The 14,017-nt window shown below is 47.5% G+C and overlaps 1 pseudogene across 7 annotated transcripts in view; it reads left to right on the top strand.

Annotated features, from left to right (window-relative positions):
• Window positions 1-14,017, top strand: part of LOC123781731 (cationic amino acid transporter 3 pseudogene) — a 187,530-nt pseudogene that overhangs the window by 155,611 nt on the left and 17,902 nt on the right. The window contains exon 1 of one of the 7 annotated variants that reach the window (XR_015721627.1): window positions 6,005-6,122. The exons of the other annotated variants lie outside the window; for them this stretch is intronic. The product of XR_015721627.1 is annotated as a cationic amino acid transporter 3 pseudogene, transcript variant X6 (transcript). Of the gene's footprint in view, window positions 1-6,004; window positions 6,123-14,017 lie in introns of those variants that run through there. 7 annotated transcript variants of the gene reach the window in all.

The following is a 14,017-nucleotide window of genomic DNA, read 5'->3' as shown; positions in this document are numbered from 1 at the left end:
GGAGTCTAAAGAATGGACAGTGAGAGCTGCAGAGAGCTGGAGATCCACTAGGAGAGGGGGGCCTGGGGGATAGGACAGCAAAGTAGGCGTCTGCACATGGGGTCTTCCCTCCAGGCTGTGTCATCCTTCCTCAGAATGTTTGCCAAGATGGGGGAGGGAAACTGTCATCTCCCTCCTGCAGCTCAGAGTTAGAGGGGAATTACTTTCCTCTTGTTCAGAGAGAATATATTTTGTTCCCTGATGTGGGACATGTCATCTGGAGACCCATCCCACAGGCAAAAGAATAGCAGTCAAGTGAGGGCTTTCCTTTTCCTGTTTGGTGTGTGTGTGTGTGTGTGTGTGTGTGTGTGTGTGTGTGTGTGTGTCTGGTTGTAGCATTTATCTACCCTAACTCTGAGGAAATCCTTTCCAAAGTATATTCTAAATTTCTTTGCTAAAATGAAGTCCATCTCTCTAGTGGAGACAGTTCCTAGGTTCCAGAATCTCGTTCCGTGTGTTTCATAAAACATGTATGTCACTGGGGGAGGAGGAGGGTAAAAGGTAGAAATTGAGAACAAATGCAAAGCTCCTCTTTTAACTACCTGTAAGCTCTGGACAGTCTGAACTTTATATAATTCTATGTGTCCATGGGAGTGGGATGGATATAATGGGTTTTGCTCCCAAGTCTTCTCTTCAAGACTTCTCTGAAAGGTTCCCTCTCCACCCTCCCTCCTGCTACTAGAGAGACTTTTTGGTCTAGCTGTAAGCAGACATCTGGCCTCTGGGACCTTCAAATGTGGCTATAGGGAAGGGGGTAGGGAGAACTAGTCTCCTTTCGATTGCTTGAGTTAATGTTCTAAGGGTCTCCCCTAGCCCTGGGAGGACCTGGGGGAGCTGATCTTTGCAGAGCCCCAAGAAAGCCTGGGGGGAAAGGCAGGGTCTAGCTTGATATGCGAAGTCTTAGGTCTTCATAAACTTGGCTCATTGCTACATCACTGGTCCCTTAAAACCTCGATTCCAGCATGGACACTTGCCACAAGGTTACTATTCTCTGCCTCATTTTTTCCTTTTGTGGGTTCATATGTATATTTCTGGGGACCGTTTAGTGAGGAGCTGCTTGAAGGGATTGATCCTGACTGCTCAGAACCTGTCTACACTGTTGACCCCAAATGAATGGACTGTCACTAGTAGTTTATTTTGCTCATACTGTGCCTGGTGCTTCTTCAGCTCTCAACACAGACCCAGTCCCAGGCCTTCACCTCTCCGCTCTCTCCTCCATGGGATCCCTAAGCAGTGTGTCCAGCACCTTCTCCAGGGCTAGTCAGCCTCCCTTGTCTCCCTGCCTCAGTTTTTCTTTCTCCTTGGCCCCCACTCCCCTGCACTGGGTGAGCCAGGCTGCATGACCTCTGAGAAATTAGGGCTGAGCTCAGGCCTCTTTGGATGGCAGCACTGTGGGGGGAGGAGAGGGAGGCAGTGTCCATATCCTTGCAGGGCCTCTGGGAGCCCCAGGTGGGCACTGGGAGGGAGTCTGGGGCAGCCCTGGCAGCAGCCTCGCCCTCTCAGCTTTCTGGGCCCTTCCAGCAGCAGCAGCTCCTGAGAGGGGCCCGGGCTCAGCAGGAGTCAGGTGAGAGGGAAGAGGCTCCTGGAGCCAATATGCAGCCCTTCCCTGGCCTGGCTCCCCTCCTGCTGCACACCTGCCTCCTTCTCTCTCTCTGTCTGCTCCCTCCCCCTCCTCCCTGCAGCCCTGTCTGCTTCCTTCCATCTTGGCCTCCTTCACCTTCATCTCTGTCAGCACATCTGTGTGTCTGTGGGCCTGTCTGTCCTCTGACTCCAGATATTCTGTGGCCTGAGATGTCCCAGGACTGGGGCTGCCCTCAGCTCTCCCTTCTGGCTGTCACCCTCCCTGCGTCCCTCCCACAGTGTCTGAGGGTGTCTCTTCCCATCACATCTGTGTGAGTCTCACCCTCTGAGCCTTTCAGTGTCTCCCCAGCATGTCCTCCTGTCTGTCTCCTGTGCTGCCCCCCCATCCCTGCTCCCTCTCTGCCCTCCCTCCCAGCTCTCTCCCTGCTTCTCTTATCTCTGTGTCTCTCAGCCTCTTCCTTGTCTCTGGCTCACACTCCTGCCTCCTCCCCTCTTCCCTTCTCCCCCATCAAGGTTCAGACACTTCCTGTGACATCACCTGGGTGGGCTCCACCTGCCAGGTCCCTATACTGTCCCCTCCTCCAGGAGAGACTTATGTCCCCAACTCTGCATACTCTGCATCCCCCCAACACTGGGCCAGTTCTTTCCTTTCTATTTTTTTTTTTAATATTTATTGTAATAGGTCCTTGCAATAGGAGGGATGGGTGGGAACATGCAGGGGACACAGGAACAAGGTGACATGGCCAGGGCCACAGCTTCTCTCAGGAAGCAGCGGGATGAGAAGAAAAGGTCAGGGATGGAGTTGGGCGGAGTAGGGATGGGGTCCCTGTGGCTCCAGTCTGCCCACTCCCAAGAAGCTCCTGCAGTGACTGGATCCCCCATTTACCCTGGGGCCTTAAAATTCCATCTCTTGTCCTGCCTCTGCCACTAGTGGCTCATTATTCTGCTCCCTTGACTTGTTTTACCCTGAGGGATCTTACGAAGGATGATGTTTAGAGCCTGAACTGGAACATTCCCATCTTCTGAAGGTAGTGCCCTTGTGTTCCCTGCTTCTGCCCCTTCTCTAATCTTACCTTTTCCCCACTTTGGGACAGAATCTATGATTCCCCTCCTTTCTCCCCTCCCTTCCCCTGGTAAAAAACAAAAGCACGAACTCCCCAGGAGGGGCAGCAGACAGTAGTTGGGAGGTGTGAGGAAGGAGGAGAGCAGGGAGCATCAAGGAGAAGCCTCACAGATCTGGAAGGGCAGGGCAGGGGGTACAGAGAGGAGAGGGGGTGAGCTCAGTGGCTGCCCCCCGTCCTCTGCCACCCCTGTGCACTGTCCAGGGGGCTTCAGCAGAACCAAGGGGACAGGTGTGTGTGGGGTCAGGTCTGTCAGGCCACTGTCGCCACTGCTGTCCTCGGACAGAGCTCACGGGTACCTCTGCTGCGGAGCTCACAGACCCCATGACGTTCTGGCAGCACATCTGCACGTGGTGGGAAATAGCAGCCACGCTGGGCGTCTGCCACACACGTGACAAGCAGCATGTCCTCGTGCGTTTCTGTGTGTGCTGCAGTGGATCCTTCGGAGCAAAAGCTGCCACACACGTCACATGTGAAGGGTCGTCTGTGGAGTGCACTGTGAGCATGACTGATGAGGTGATCTTGAGGGAGAAGCTCTGGCCACACTGGGAGCAGTTGTAGGGCTTGTGCACTGAACCCTCCTGACCTGTGTGTGCACGTGGTAGCTCACGGGGTCCTTGTCCTTCCAGTGATGCTGACACACCAGACACAAGCAGGGATCCTAGTCTGAGTGCCACAGCTCCTGTTATTTCAGATGGGAGACATCGGGAAGGTGTTGCAGCATCTCTCACAGGTGTGCTTCCCCCAGGTGCATTTTCCAGAGATGGTCACTGTCACCTCCCACGAAGGGAGGCCGAAGGGGTTCGGCCCTTGTGCCCCTGTGGCCTGTCTGCCCACCCCGCACTCATGTCTCCCCCTCTCCTTGTGGCTCCACTCAGCTGGGGACACTCAGGGGCCTTGGGAGCTGCACTGTGGGCACCCGGGTGACATGACCAGCCTTGGCTTCCATGTGGATGGCCTCTGCCTCCAGAGTTTGTAGCTGATCTGGAACTCCCTGGTGCACAGGGGGCACATGTAGGGCCCCTTCCTCTTTTTCTTCTTCCCACACAGATGGACCCAGGTCACTGTGACCATTGAGGCTGGGGCCACAAAGGCAGGTGTGGTGGCTGTGGGGAGGTGGCAGCTGAGACAGGATGCAGCCTGTGTACTGGAGAGACACTGCCAGGGGCGGCAGTGCGGGCTTCAGAGCCACTCTGTCCACTGTGGGGGAGGCCAGGCCAGGGGTGCAGCAGCAAGGGCAGCAGTGCTGGGGCACTTCTGGCAGTAGGGAGAATAGGGAGCAAATCCACTTTGAGGGGCTCTGCCTTGGGGCTAGGGCATGGCTGGGGGCCCTGGCACCACCTGGGATAGACTCTGGTTACAGTTCTGGGAGGCAAAGAAAAGAGACTGGAGTTCACCCCCAACTTGTAGGGGCTTCTGAGCTTGACCCTGAGGTGGCTAGAAGGAGTTCAGGAAGCCGCCCTTTCCATGGCGCCGGTAGGGTGGAGGTAGCGTGGAAGGGAACAGAGGGAACAGGGCCTCTGCCAAAGTGGGGCTTCCGGGGCTCAGCAGGGGCTGGAGTCAAGAGTCCGGTAGTGCCCAGGCTCAAGGTAACACCCATGGCCCACTGGGCTGGGCCATGCCTAATGCAAGGTCCTAGGGCCTCCCAGCTGCCAGGGCACAGCTGCTGGCCTGTGGGGGATAGGGAAAGAAGAACCTTGGCAAGTTCTTTTCATTACCTGGTGATTGTCTGGGACCCTGGCATTTCCCCCAGCCTCTCACCCTCTACCCAGCAGGGAGTGAACAGCACAGGGAGAAAGGGGAAGGGATTGCTCTTGGAACCAGATACAAGGATGGACAGACCCTCCTCCTACACATGTCCTTCTTGCCCTCAAGCAGATGCACATCTGGGGAAATCCTAGCTGGAGGCAGGGAGGACAGCCTAAGACTGTCTGAACAGACACAGATCAAACACCCAGATGCCCCTCCCCTGCTGTTTGTCATGACAGCCCTCCTGCCAATCCTGCCTGTCTCCTTTGCCTCTAGCAATTCTGGCTCTGTTGTCTTGGCTGGACCACTCATCCACTACCCAGCATAGTGCCTGGAACACAGGAGGTGCTTAATTAGTGCCCTTGGTCCATGCCTCCTGGAGATGTGTTAGGGCAGCGTCAGTGTGATTTGTAGATTTTCCTCAGGTGGAGTTTTGTCCTGAGATCTAGAGAAATTCTGTCTGTTCCAAGTTCAATTCTCTGTCATCCTATAGTTAGTATAGACTCTGCCCCTTTAGGGACCTGCTGCTACTCTTCTCTCCCCTCCCTCCGCCCCCAGCTTCTCTCAGGGAGAAAGGAACCTAATTTAGCGTTTAGAGGCATCTCAACACTATCAAGTAGAGGCAGTGGTGCCCCTTTTTCTTGAGACCCATGGTTTGTGGGCCCATCATTTGTGCATTCAGCCCTGGGTCTCTAAGTAGGTCCCACCTTCTCCATCTCTGAGAAGTCTTTTCTCTGAAGACTAACATTCTGGGAAGAAGGAAGCATCTTTCTTTGGTCACTGTTTCAGGGTCTTGAAAGCGCTACATTAAGACTGTCCAGAGCAGAAAGCTCTGTAGGCAGGGACGCTGTCTTTGCTTCCTGAAGCACAAGGCTCAATGCACATTCATTCAGAATATGCTTGAACACTGAGTGACTCTCAGGAAATCCCTCATGGTAAAGCTTAACACAATTCATTTTTAGTTTTATTCCTGCCATGATTGGAAAAGTGGTTGAGGCATGGATGGATGGTGGTGGTAGAGGAAACTGTAGGAGATTCTGGGAGAGACAGGTGAAGGAGGGGAGGTGCTTCTGTCCTTGTTTACAGACTGCTGAGTGGGCTCTTTAGCTGGATCTAGGACTGGCCTCCAAATCACCACAGGCTGGGCTCTACCTGGCTCCCCATGCTCTCCTTCTGCCAGCTAGACCTCCTCCACACCCAGGACCCTGGAGAGCTTGTTTACTTCTAAATTCACATCTTGCTGCCAACAAAGTCTCCAGCAAAGTCCCATTGAAGCCCCCAGTCCACCTCCTGACCTGTGCAGGGCCTGACAGCACACCTCAGATTTCCTCCTGGATTCTAACTTATCCACCTCCTTCCTACTTTCACATCCTCCCCATGCCTCTTCCTCCCTTTGGCCCCAAATCCCTGAGGCCCAGCCTTATTAGCGCTCACATTACTGAGCCCCGCCTCCCCAAAACCCCACCTCCCCAGGACTCTGCCTCCCAGTCCTTCAATTTCCTGAGAGCCCCACTAAACTCCACTGGAAGTCCTGACTCTGCTTGGCCAAGCGCATTACCTGTCTCTGGATTCGTCTGCACTTTCTTCTCAGGTCTCTCTCCTCTGAGGCAAAAAAAAAAAAAAAGATCATGGGTAAGTGATTTCTCCTGTTTGTAGAGTTGGCAGAAAAATAGAGCCAGAGAGGAAGAAGGCTGGGCTTGGTATGCCACTAGCTATAGAAGCTGTGTAGGGTTTGAGCAGAGGGTATTTCTTTTCTTTCTTTTTTTTTTTTAAGATTTTATTTATTTATTTGACAGAGAGAGAGAGAGAGAGACAGCCAGCGAGAGAGGGAACACAAGCAAGGGGAGTGGGAGAGGAAGAAGCAGGCTCCCAGTGGAGGAGCCTGATATGGGGCTTGATCCCATAACACCAGGATCACGTCCTGATCCGAAGGCAGACGCTTAACGACTGAGCCACCCAGGCACCCCGAGCAGAGGGTATTTCTTGGCACCAGAGCTAGACTTTGGGTTGGGGGCTGTGGACCAGTACCTTGGAAGTTTGGGAAAGGCAGGTCGTTATGTTGGGGTCAGAGCGATATGGAGGCCTACACTCTGTTCTCTTCCAGACTAGAAAGGTTCTCAGCTCTGATGAGCAACATGTGAGTTAGGAGGGTTAATCCTTCGTGCTTCTCCTCCTCTTAGCCTTGCCCTCTTTCATGGCCTTTCCTTTCTGCCCTGGTGCAGAGCTTGCTTTCTTCATCTTTGTCTCTCCCACAGGGCTAAGCACACAGTATGCTTACACATGTTACTGTAACGAATGAGGATTCTTCCACCTGCCTTTGCTGTCTCCTTCATGTTTGGCTTGTTTCTCACTGGAGATTCTGAAAGTCTCTGTGTCGTATCTTCTTAGGAAGGACATTGGTGTGCACTTTGCAGAATAGCAGGTCCAGTTTGATAAGATGGTCCTCGATCACCAGAGAGGATTTGAGGGGCTGCTTCCTCCAGGCTCAAGGAGCTAAATATCTATTTTTACAACTGCTGAATGTATCTCCCTGCCTTTCTTATCTAATTGAAAAAAGTTGTCGTGGGGATTGGTTATAGACCAGGTCAAGCTGTAGGAGGAAAGATTACCAAGGTCCCCTGGGGTGTGCAGGCCTAGTGGTCTTTAAAATACTGAGTCACCAAGAGGCAGTTTGCTGTTATCACAAAACATACTTGCAACTCTTTAATTTTGAAGGCCTTTGGAGTCTTAAACTGTTCTCCACCCACCACCCTCCCTACCACCATGTACATTTTTTTTCTTTAGATTTTATTTATTTATGTGACAGAGAGACAGCCAGCGAGAGAGGGAACACAGCAGGGGGAGCGGGAGAGGAAGAAGCAGGCTCATAGTGGAGGAGCCCGATGTGGGACTCGATCCCCGTACGCCGGGATCACGCCCTGAGCCGAAGGCAGACGCCTTAACGACTGCGCTACCCAGGCGCCCCCACCATGTACATTATTGACAGCACCCCAACACCAGCGGCTGAGACAACACTTATCCATGCATGACACCTGTTTTTTTGATTATATGTGCAAATGTTGATTTCTAGGTTGCGTCCCCTGCCCTCTAGCAGTCCTTGGGCTACTTCTCTTCATTATCTATTGATACGTGTTATGTGCTTCTAGGAGGCAGTTTTATTTTAACCTTAGTTAAGGCAAAATCATGTGGAAAGGCCCATTTCTTCATCAAGGACATTTCAAACTGATAAATATGATTTCTGGATTATATTCTTTTGATATATACTTGTCCTTTTCTTTGATTATCACAGATATCACAAAGTAGAGTGGTGTTTAGAAAGAAATAAGGAAGAGGTATACAGAGTGTCCCTTAGTGATGGAGGCTCTTTGTTGTAGATTATTTTGACTGAGCTGGGCTGAGGATGGCGGGTCTTGGTGGAAAAGTCATATGGATCTATATTTGGAGAAGATCTCAGGACTTTGAGGCATGATACAACTTTCACATGACTCAGATAATCTGGTGTCTTTCCTGCAATAAAACAAATCAATTCACTTTCCAAGGGAGCAGGTGGCTGTGGGAATAGTTACCTAGGGCTATGAAAGGAATCAAGCAGAGTGTGGTGAGAGAGGACAGAGAGACAGAGACAGCCCAGTCCTTACATGGGAGGACAGAAGGACACATTTAAGATATGAAGGAAGATAACTAGAGAGATAGTTGGCCTTTCCTAAACCACACTGTGTAGTGTATCAGTGAGGGTGTATATTGAGCACAGGCGTGTGGAAGAAGGAGCCGTGGGCTCCAACCACTCAAAACTGCTAGTGTAAATGTGCAGACAGAGTGTAGTGATGCATGGGACCACTGGAAGGATTTCTAGATTCTGTGCTTACAAGGAAAGGGAGGATTTGGGGTAAAAAACAAAGGTGTTTAGTAAGGCTTATTGGAAAAAATGACTGTGTGGCAGTGCGCCCCTATGTTATAGTTGTAGTTTGGAAAATGAAGTAGACAGGCAGATGGATTTCATTCTACTGCTTTCTCCTGAGGACTTTTATTAGGTGTTCTGTGTTGACAGAATTCGGGATTGAGAAAATGGAGCAGAGAATCATAGGAAGAAGTAGAGAAGAAAGTGATTTTCAATATTGACATCAGTGTATCCCATCACTGTCTAATCCCATAATTGCACCCCCTACCTGGGCTTTTCCAGCTCTCTTTCTGATTCCTGTTTGGACAATCTCTTTCTGATTCTTCCTGATAGCCCATTAGTTTCTGAAGACTTCTAGAAGCAGAAGCTCAGGCTTTTCTCATTTATCAAGTGATCATCTTGTTTTGATTTGATAGAAGTGTGAAGAATTTCCAACACTGGATTCTGACTGAATCTTAACCTGTCAATGTGTCAAATCATGAATGATGAACGTTGCATTTCACTCTGTCTTCTCTGCAGTTATCCCAGAGGGACTAAGAAAAGGCACCTGTTTACAACCATCCCAGAACGATACTGGATAATATGGAGTCTATACAGCCCCCAGAGGAGCTCTGGTTATCTGATTATTTACCCAAATAATGGTACAATGATACTAATATAGTGTTGCTGCTAGCATGGACTCCATAGGTATTGTGGGAAGGAGGGAAAATGTTTTAGTCTACATCTACATAGATTTTGGACTACATTTGGGTGGATGGATTTGGTCTACACACAGTTGGTGTGGAGCATGTTAGCCTGCATCAGAATGGGTTTTCATTGACTTGAAATTCAGCCTCTGCCAGACTGGGATGGGATTTGAGACGTGTAGTGCTGGAGCTGGTAGGGTAGGTAGGTGAGTTGGAAGATGTGTCTGTGTTTCCTCTTGGTCTAATGAGCAGACAGTTTGGGTCCTGCCATGCCTTCAAGTTCAAGTCTTGATTGCACCTAGGAATATTTACTTGCAGAATTACTCTTCTAGCCTCACTGTGTGAACATGACGCAGGTTCTACCCTAAGGAGTTTTTATTTTCAAAAGGGAGAAAAAAGCTTCTTTCATGTAACATGCAAAAAGAATATAATACAAAGTATGATCAGAGGTGGGGGGATGTCCAATAAGTTTTTGGTGAGATTGTGTTCCCATGACTTCTGGGAGGTAAGTTTGAATGTTTCTTTTCTTTTCTCTCTCTCTCTCTCTTTTTTTTTGGTCATGTTTATTCTTTTTTAAAAATTTTTTATTATGTTATGTTAGTCACCATACAGTACATCATTAGTTTTTGATGTAGTAGTGTTCCATGATTCATTGTTTGCGTATAACACCCAGTGTGCTCCATGCAATATGTGCCCTCCTTAATACCCATCACTGGGCTAGCCCAACCCCCCACCCCCTCCCCTCTGATTCCCTCAGTTTGTTTCCCAAAGTCCATAGTCTCTCATGGTTCATTCCCCCTTTTCTTTACCCCCCCTTCATTCTTCCCTTCCTTCTCCTACCAATGTCCCTGCTATTCCTTATGTTCCACCAATGAGTGAAACCATATGATAATTATCTTTCTCTGCTTGACTTATTTCACCTAGAATGATCTCCTCCAGTCTCATCCATGTTGCTGCAAATGTTGGGTAATTGTTCTTTCTGATGGCTGAGTAACATTCCATTGTATATATGGACCACATTTTTTTAAAAAGATTTTATTTACTTATTTGAAGGGGGAGAGACAGCCAGTGAGAGAGGGAACACAAGCAGGGGGAGTGGGAGAGGAAGAAGCAGGCTCCCAGCAGAGCAGGGAGCCTGATGCAGGGCTCAATCCCAGGACCCTGGGATCACACCCTGAGCTGAATGCAGATGCTTAATGACTGAGCCACCCAGGCACCCCAGACCACATCTTCTTTATCCATTCTTCTGTTGAGAGTCATCTCAACTCCTTCCACAGTTTCACTATTGTGGACAATGCTGCTATGAACATTGGGGTGCATATGACCCTTCTCTTCACTACATCTGTATCTTTAGGGTAAATACCCAGTAGTGCAATTGCTGGGTCATAGGGTAGCTCTATTTTTAACTTTTTGAGTGATCTCCACACTGTTTTCCAAAGTGGCTGTACCAACTTGCATTCTCATCAACAGTGTAAGAGGGTTCCCCTTTCTCCACATCCTGTCCAATATTTGTTGTTTCTTGCCTTGTGAATTTTTGCCATTTTAACTGGCATAAGATGGTATCTCAATGTGGTTTTGATTTGAATTTCCCTGCTGGCTAATGATTTTGAACATTTTTTCATGTTTGTTAGCCATTTGTATGTCTTCATTGGAAAAGTGTCTGTTCATATCTTCTGCCCATTTTTTTTTGATTTGATTATTTGTTTCTCATGTATTGAGTTTGAGAAGTTCTTTATAGATCTTGGATACCAGCCTTTGGTCTGTAGTTTCATTTGCAATATCTTCTCCCATTCTGTGGGTTTCCTCTGTTTTGTTGACTGTTTCCTTTGCTGTGCAGAACTTTTTATCTTGATGAAGCCCCAAAAGTTCATTTTTTCTTTTGTTTCCCTTGCCTTTGGAGACGTGTGATGAAAGAAGTTACTGTGACTGATGTCGAAGAGGTGGAGTTTGTTTTGTGTTTTTGGTGGGGGGCATGGAGGGAAGGCCTAAAAGAAGCTCTATTTATTGGATCATGGACAAGCTGAAGATGTGGCTTGAATTTATGTATTCCTGGGAAACAGTTATACATAATGCCATGATGGGGTAATTCCCACCTTTTCCATGCAGCCTTCTCACGCTGACCCACAGTGCACAGAAGATTCTCACTAGTCTTGCCAACACTGGAAAATGTGGTCCTTACTACTCTTACCTTTCAACAACTAGAAAGTCATCTGGGATCTTGACATGCCGTGGCCCTGACTGTTCATTTCTTACTTAGGAATACCCTCCCTGTTTCATAGTTCATGTATTTTTTATTTGTTTTGGCGTGTGGGGAGGTGTTCATGAAATGCACTAAATTGTAAGTTCCCAGAGAGGGGAATTCTGTATATGCCACTATTGTCTTGCAGTGCGTATAAATGAGTGTGTGATGATTTGTGGGTAATTCTGGTGGTATTGATAAAGTAGGGGGAAGAAAAATGTTGCTTTTGCTTGAGTTTTTTTGCACAAAGAAACACTGTGGATCCTGAATTTTCTATTTTGGTATTTGCCTTTGTATTCTTTTATACTTAGTTGAAATTGATCTTTAATAGATTGAATCCAGGTTTTCTCACTTAGAAACTTCATGTGGTTCTGCTTGAGAGACCATCCAATTTCTATGTTTATACCCAACCCAAAGTACACTGAACCCATTTCTACAGTTATTTACCAGTAGTATACGAAAAAGTGGTAGCAAATACAGAAATAATCTTTTCTCTGGGAGCTTACACTGTAAGGGCATTTCATGGATACTTCCTTATCCTCCTGAAACAAGTAAAGTCCTGTTCTACACACCATTCGATCCTTTGACTATTGTACCACACTCTTCCCTTCTGCGGGCTAGCCTTATATATAGTTATTGCAGTGGAGAATCATGTCATGTTGCCTGATTTCAAACATTAGGTGACTTACTTTCCATGTAAAGAAAAGCAGTGGAAGGAATAAAACTCTGTATTGTCTGTCTGTTTTTTGTCAGACGTCAAGGGGATGACACTGGAGCAAATCATAAATGTCACAGATAATGGACTTTGTCTGAGCTGACTTGAGTTATTTCCCTGTACTTTTGTTTTGCTGTGGGGAAAGAGACTTGGTCCTCAGTTCTTGTGTCGTATCTCTGACATGGACAAACCTCAATGTGGAGCTTGGGGTACCTTCTTGGCTGTGGCTAGTTAACTCTTTGTACCTCAGGCCTCACCTGGGAAAGGACAGGAAAGCTGAAAGCATCATCAGGCAGAAGCTCTGCTCCTGGGCTCTACCTCACCACCTATTCTCCTACCCTCTTCCCTAACTGGGATTTCTTCCAGTGCAGAGTTCTAGGCATTGAGTTCTGGTGCTGGATATTAATGAGGGGAGAGTAGGGGGTGAGTGGAGAGATCTGATATCTATCTGTTGGTGTGACCAAGCTGTTTCTGGAAGTAGAGCCATGTTGAGCAGGGTGTAGAAAGAGTGTTTTTATGCAGAGAAGGACAGTCTATGTGAGGGCTGATGTTAATGTCAGCAAGATGTGCACGTGTGGGGAAAGATTTGTCCTGTTCATGTAGGAGCCAGAGAAAAGCTTAATAGTAGGAAAGTGGTAAAAACAATGAAAAAAAAAAGACTTATAAATAAATCTTAGAAGTTTGGATTTAATAGAGAGCTGGAAACTGTAGATCTGGTTGGGAGTGTCTCTGTGTGTGCATGTGTGTGTATGTGTATGTGTTTGTGTGTGTGTGTGTGTGTGAGAGAGAGAGAGAGTCTTTTAAAGACGTGTGGGAAGTGTCATTTTCGAGAGGGTACTCAAACGTTAGTTATGTGGGGCAATGTACTAGTCAGGAAGAATATGATTTAGGGCAGCACTCTCTCATGACTGCTGGGTGAATCTGAGTGAGAGGTGAGAGTATCGGGTTACAGTTACCAATTTTATTGACCAGGAGGATGGACCAAGGAGTATGGCAGGAGGCTGGCCCTGGATATGCAGTATTTGCAAACCATAGGAACCTACTAGATAGAGGAAGTATGGACAAGGTGCTAAGTCTCTATGTGACTTCATGTCTGCTGAATTGAATTGAGGGCTAAGTTGATGATCTCCAAATACTTAAAACCAGTGATTTCAGTTGGAATTCCTTAGATTTATTCAAAACTTTCATGTAATTACCCCAGATAAAATTCTTAGAGTCTGTTTTGTCAATCCCCTTGTTTTGGGCATAGTTAGGGTTTTCTTTGTTTTGAAACTAAAATACAAAGGCAATCATTTGTCTACTCTATAGATCTTCCTATACTAATAACATGTTCACAATGCCCATTATTCCTTATGTCAAGTCCCTATTTGTTAATAACTTAAAAATATAGTGAGGTAATTGGAAAAATAAGCAAAGAGGTCAATAATTATGCCTGATGTCCATTGGTCTTTGTGATCATTTCTATGAGTGATTAATAAATCTTAGCAATGCTCTAGGTAGTGTGTTCTCAGTGCTGGTCACAGACATGGGTCACAATTGGGAACACGAATACCTATTTTTGGTCACAGGGGATGTCTTCTTTTGGACATCTGGAGATCTATTATCCTTTATTTCCACTAAACGCCAAGCAAAAGGAAATGGGCTAAAGTTGGGGGCAGGAATTACAATTAGTTGTAAAATTGTATCTGGAAACTATTGGAATAGGTACAGGGATGTTTTGGAATCTTTCTTGGCATCTAAAAGGATGGTCTTGAGACATTTTGGCCCCATACTAGGTTTGGATTTTAGCAGGACATGCTTTAGACGGAGCTTTCAGATTTAATGGTCCCAGTACTTCCAGGACTGGCCCATCACTATTTGGGAGGGGAGGAAAGACATAGGCAGAGGGTAACCTTGTCACAAAAAGAACTGGCTCAAATACTCCTTTATTACCCAGGTACTGGAGACTTAACTTTTTGTGGAGGTAGGGTGCTGCAGGAGAACGAATAT

The sequence above is a fragment of the Ursus americanus genome, chromosome 25 (genome assembly GCF_024610735.1).
Source record: "Ursus americanus isolate L20-20 chromosome 25, mUrsAme1.1.p, whole genome shotgun sequence".
Lineage (NCBI taxonomy): Eukaryota > Metazoa > Chordata > Mammalia > Carnivora > Ursidae > Ursus > Ursus americanus.
The sequence above is the reverse complement of the archived record's forward strand: the minus strand, read 5'-3'. Positions and strand labels throughout refer to the sequence as shown.